This window comes from Hipposideros armiger, unplaced genomic scaffold, assembly GCF_001890085.2.
Source record: "Hipposideros armiger isolate ML-2016 unplaced genomic scaffold, ASM189008v1 scaffold_352, whole genome shotgun sequence".
In the NCBI taxonomy this organism is placed as follows: Eukaryota; Metazoa; Chordata; class Mammalia; order Chiroptera; family Hipposideridae; genus Hipposideros; species Hipposideros armiger.
In genome coordinates this window covers 1,530,048-1,536,105 of record NW_017731702.1, presented here as the reverse complement: position 1 = coordinate 1,536,105, position 6,058 = coordinate 1,530,048, and the positions used below count along the sequence as shown (strand labels likewise).

General features: G+C 40.3%; 1 long non-coding RNA gene across 1 annotated transcript in view; it reads left to right on the top strand.

Moving 5' to 3' along the window:
• The first annotated feature begins 654 nt into the window (after window positions 1-654).
• The window catches only part of LOC109392868 (uncharacterized), a 22,063-nt gene continuing 16,659 nt past the window's right edge, over window positions 655-6,058 (top strand). Inside the window, exons 1-2 of the long non-coding RNA XR_002126130.1 lie at window positions 655-812; window positions 2,372-2,569. This is a non-coding gene — a long non-coding RNA (uncharacterized LOC109392868). The remainder of the gene's footprint in view (window positions 813-2,371; window positions 2,570-6,058) is intronic.

The window sequence follows — 6,058 nt, the reverse complement described above, 5'->3', positions numbered from 1 at the left end:
AACATGCCCTTGTTTGTGTTTTAAAAATAGGATATTCACATATTACCATATGCAGAATATTTCTGTAGGAAACATAAGAAAGTAGTATGTTGGTTGTGTCTGAGGAAGAGGCTGGCTAAACTGGGATGGGATGGGAGGGAGATCAGTTTTGTTGTACACTTTGTACTGTTAAACTTTCTTAGAATGTTCATGTAGCTTGTTTTCCCTAAAAAGCTAGTTCACAAATAAAAAATCAAAATAAATGTCATCCTAAGGATTTCTTTAAATATTTAATCAAATTTTATTTGACTTTCACAAACTCACCTATCACATCATATAACTCTCGGAAAACATCGGCCATGTAAAGCAATTGTTAAAATATGTACCTATGTAATAACCATTCTATATGTCATTTACAATTTAGTTTGTCTTTTATTCATCTGGTATATAACATAATACTACACACACAAAAATGACCAACAAATTACGTCGTTGTGTTTCAACGTGTTTAAAAGACAGGTTGTCGTTGTTGCCTATTCATTTCCAAAATATGAGTTTAAAATTATGTAATTGTTTTTGGGATCTGGCACAGTCCCACACAATGCCCAGCATCAATTATATGGTTACATACACATTCCTGTGGTTGTTTCTAAAATTTACAAAATTATTCTATTGTAGATTCCCAAGTATCAGAAGAGTAAGGTGTTTCTAAGGCTCTTTATACATGGGTACAGATAAGATAAAGAGAAGTTTCCAAGTCAAAACAAATATTCTTCCCTCAGCCCTCTGGATGTTCATGTTCAGACTTCTGGGTGAGGGGAGCCCTTCTTAAGGTGAGTCCTCATTTCACTTGCTTTTGTACTTTTTGTTCTTTTCTTAACCATGAGGCATATACATATTTTTGTTGATAGGCGAAAGAGATGAGCTTATATGAATTATCTAAAACTTTGCTTATACAAGCAGTGAGGATTTTGGAAGTTTAAAGAATTAAGAGGCCCACAGAATAGATTTAGCCAAAGAACCAATGTCAAAGAACGTGATTCTGGGAATCTAAATAACTGAGAAATCCTTTTTATTCTTATAAGCTTCCAATAAATATCCCATTACGCTTTCTCTACTTATATCTTCCTGCCACTGGCACAGACAAAGCCAGTTTCTTCTCTCTTAAAGTCTTTCTCAAAAACAATGGGAAAGGGAGGAAAATATGGATGTTTGTGTTTGCTTGTATCAGCATAAACAACAGGAAGAAACATCAGAACCCAAAATGTGCTTACCTGTAAAGGGGGGCCTGGGTGAGAGGGATGTGAATAGATGGGGACAGACCTCTCAACATATGCATTTTTACATTGTTTTCACATTGGACCATATGAATGCATCACCTATTTTAAATTTAAAATGAAAGAATGTTTCTCAAAGTTTATCTTTTCATAAAAGCTTTATATAACATGCCTAAACCTGAGTTGAATAGATTGGATTTGCATAAACTGAGTAAAAACAACAGGAAGCTGAAACCCAACCCCACCTCCCTCCTCTACTTATCAATTTAGATGGGGAAAAAAAAGAGTCTCAAGAAATCATCTCATTGATTTCCTTCTGGCTGACATTTTCCGTGGCTGATATCAGATGAGTCTATAGGTTCTTAAAACATTTTGAAATATAAGAGATAAAATTCTACTTTGTGTAATTTTTCCTTTTGGAGAAATTTTAGACACCTCACTACAGAATCACCTCTGAACATATTAGGATAACAGAGGTGAAGAAAACAAAGAGGATCTTGGGAAGAAAAGGAAATTGTGTGTGTGAGTGTGAGTGTGTGTGTGTGTGTGTGTGTGTGTGTGTGTGTATGCATGTGTACAAGGGGCTGGGGGAGCCGGCAGAGGACTGGAGGTATTTCCCAGTGTAAACATTAGAGGTTTAATTTTTGCAAAGCAGCTTTTCTGGTGAAATATTGCTGACTGTATTTGGAAGTTGATAATATAATTCAGTCCCCCTCTGGGCATTGTTGGTATACTATGATTTTCTTGGTTGAAATGCCTCTCTCCCCACCCCAGAATAGTAGAAAGACTGAATAATTTCATATTGGACACTTACCCTTTTGGGGAATAATTTAAGCACTACCATATGTCTTCTTAGTTTGTCCTTCTACTGTCTCTTACGAACCACTGGGCTTTGAAAATGCAAAAACAAAACAAAACATCCACAAAGGAACATGCTGGAGAAGTGTGTGTGTGTGTGTGTGTGTGTGTGTGTGTGTATACATGTGTGTGCGTAAAATCTCACTCCGTGGTGATGGCCCAGTCTCTGGGCCATGGTAATCATCCAGGAAGGTGTTTGAAGATAGGCTCCACCGAAGGGGAGTGATAACAACCTTCAGAAACTGTTTAATCCCCAGAAACTAACATCAGTCTGACGGCAGCTGCGCGAGATGGGGAGGAACAACCGTTGAAATCAGACCTGAGGAACGGCATGTGAGATGCACTTGCTCTCAGCCACCGACGTCAGAACAGCTCAGAGCCAGGTAGCCCTCACTTTGCCGGAGATGAATTCTGGAGAATGTTCCTCTGTAACAGCTCGCTCCAAGGCACGCCTGGTGAGTTGGGGTCTTTACCCCGCATATTGTGTGGCGGCATCGTCCCCTGTTCACAGTGAGCTGTCAGATTCCCAGGAGCAGACGCGTATTTCCAAAGCATCCACATCAGTCTAGAAATAATAGCCCAGTTATTCGATTTTTCACAGCTTTCTGCCTGTTTGCTGCACTGAGGAGTTAAGTAGCTAACTTGATTCACATCAAGCAGCTGTGGAGGTGCAAGTTACCTCAGATTCAGAGCCATATAATTTACTTGAAAAGCTCAGTGATTCTTTAAGTACATTCACTTCAGAAGCATTCAGCAAACCAGATTATTCAGGAAGCGTCTTATCTCAGAAAGCTGATTAAATTATATAAATTATCAAGGCATTTCAAAGAATTGCAAAATATCAGAACATTCTTATCAGGTGGCTGTGGCACTTTCAAAGCTTGACCCCAACATTCGTTTACATCCTCCCATCAAAAGCAGGAGCCCCGTCCCTGCCCATGAATCAAGATGGGCTGGTGACTGCTTTGACCAATAAAGCCTGGTAGAAATGCTGCTGTGTGGCTTCTCTGGCTAGATCTGAAAAGGCCACCTCTGCCTTTTTCTCTTAGACGCTTACTCTGGCCAAAGCGGCCACCACCTATGGAGTCTGCCTCCCCTGAGAAAGTCCTGCTGGGAAGGCCTTCTGGTCACAGCCCAGCTGAGCTCCCAGCATCCTCTGCCAGCCATGTCAATGGGCCATCTTGGACACCCAGCCCAGTTGAGCCTTCAGATGGCTGCAGTCGCCTTCGATATCTGACTGCAACCTCATGAGAAGCCCCAAGTGACAGCAAAGCAGCCACGCCCTTTCTGAAGTCATACCCCACAAAATCATTTTTTTTAAGTTGTTTTTTAACAAATTGGTGTTTGGTTTACACCACTAAGTTACAGGGTAACTTGTTATACTGGGCCAATGGGACTCTGTGTCCTTTGACATACCTCCTCATCATCCCAGCTGCTTCCTTTCACTTCTGGGTGTTTACACTGTGGTTGCTTTCATCCATTTTTCTTTGGGTTTGTCTTTTTATATTCTACACCTACACACATACAGAGCCGCACAGACAATGCTACCCACAAACACACAAAATCGACCAAGTGACTTTGATCTGTTTTACCCCCTTGATCACTTAGTCCAACCCTCATTTTTCAGCTGAGAAAATTGGGGTCTGGGAGGATTGAGTTTCTTGCCCAAGGTCACATGGCTAAGTAGTGGCCCAGCTGGGAGTAAACCGGGTCTCTGATACCCAGGCTAGTCCTTTCCCCACTGATTCATTTCCCACCAACCTCAAAAAATAAAATGGGTAATTCATTTTCTCCAGAGTCCAGAGTCCAAAGTCCATAAGCTCTGAAAGCGCTAAACAGGCCCCTGGGCACAGCACCTCATTTCGTCTGCTGGAGGTGACCAGTGGGCCCCTGGAAAGTGTTGCGTACAGCTTGACTGCCTGATGGGAGCTGAGGGAGGGAGTGAGGCAAGGAAAAGGGAAGTGCTGAGAGGACCTGGCCTAAGCTCGCCTCCTTCCTTCTAGGCCTTTTCTGAAGGCTGCAGGCTAATTATGGTCAAAGTGCAGGCAGGGATTCCCGAATTTGCTGGAAAAAGGCCTCCCTCAAGCTTCTATGTTAGACCCTCCTTACAAAAACAAACGTACTTTAAATGGTATGTTGCATATTTCTGAATTGGGCTAAAAAAAATGAGTGATTGAGACAAAAGCCTGGGAAACTGTTGGATGGTGCTGGAGCTGGTTAAATGTGGGGAGTGTGTATCTGTGTGCTTTATCTGCCACTCAAAGGTCCGGGCAGGCTGTCATTAATACATTTTTGGCCACCCACTGCCCCAGAGCTGCCCCACAGCATTGTCATTTCATTTGTCTAGCAAGGGAATCAGAACCAATGAATAAGAAGGCCACCACCCCACACCGTAATGATATATTTCTCTTCCCTTCAGTGATCTTGCCACCCCTCCCCCCCACTACCACCATTCTCCTACACCAAAGGGTAAAGCATGATTAAAAGTCTTGGACATGAGGTGTGGTTTAGTTCAATATGTACTGTTGGTTCTGCAAATAAGGTGGTGGGAGGCTGACTATGCGTGTTATGTGCCATATGCCACTCTGTTGGCTGGCATGCATTGGGAAGTCTGAAAGGCGGGGGAGAGGAAATGCATATTCTTTCTACTTTTGAAGCACAGGCTTAAAAAAAAAAAACGAACTCTAGAGAAAAAATATCACATAATTACAGTTTTGTTAGTCCTTCATAGATTCCTTATATTGTATACAATTTGCCTCTCAAAAAAGCAGCAGCAGATTCAATCAACCACAGATTCATAAAGTCATGTTCCCACAAATATACCCACCTCACTTTGTGTACTTGATATATTCTGGGAAAGTTACATATAAATTGAATTTTTGCAAATTTGGTCATTTCAAATATTCTCAAAGTGCTTTCAATTTCAATCAGTGCCATTTTGTAAAGCAAATAATAATTTTATAATGCAAATCATCACTCCCTAACTTATTTGTTTTGTAAGTTTGGGCTATTGTATTTACATTTTTTTTTCTGAAAGCATGATACATCTATAGATAATAGGAGGCAGTGAGACTTTAAAGTAATAATACATAAAAATTTTAAATATAAATGAAAAAAGTTGTAGTTCTAGAAATTTAGGAATTTTGATTTTTATTTAGAACGTTTATGTAAAGTAAGAACTTGAGCCCACTCCAAAGTATGGCATTCTGGCAACATGTATCAAAATATTGAATTTATCCTACGGATGTAAGAAAACAATTGTGTGAAGAAGATGTATGCACCATAAAAAATGTTTGCAGCATTGTTTATAACAAAAAATTGGAAGGAACCTAAAACACCATCAATAGTGAAGTTATTGAAATAAGAACAGATTATTTTACTTTCATGTAATGATATATTATGCCGCTGTCAAAAAGGGTAAAAGAACCACCATGAGGCACCACTTTTTGCCTATCATGTAGGCAGCAATTCGAGAGTTTCATAAGCTCCTGTTGATGCGTGTGGGGTAATGGGGAGGTCAGAAGTGGTGTTTTTCTCTGGAAGTGTTGAGAGGTTTGGGTACCATAAAGTTGGGTGCCATCAGTTCACAAACACTCAGAAGACTGAGATACTATAATCAGTGTGGCATGAACTTTAATTATCTACTTAAAAAACACTATAAAGCCATTTTTATATATTTAAGAAATTCAAAAAGAAATTTAAAAAAATTTTTACTATTTAATGAGCAAGTATTAAAGTTTAATTTTCCTAAGATTTTTTTTTTTTAAAGATTATTATTGGGGAATTGGGGGAAGGGGAACAGACAAGTTGCTGTCCTTTTGTTCTACAGTCTAGCTGTGGAGGACGTTGCTTTACTGGCCCAAGTTGGCACCATCATTGCGCTCTTCCCGGGTGAGGCAGATCAGTCGCCGGCTTCTGGACGGCCACTCACGGCGGCTGCTGGC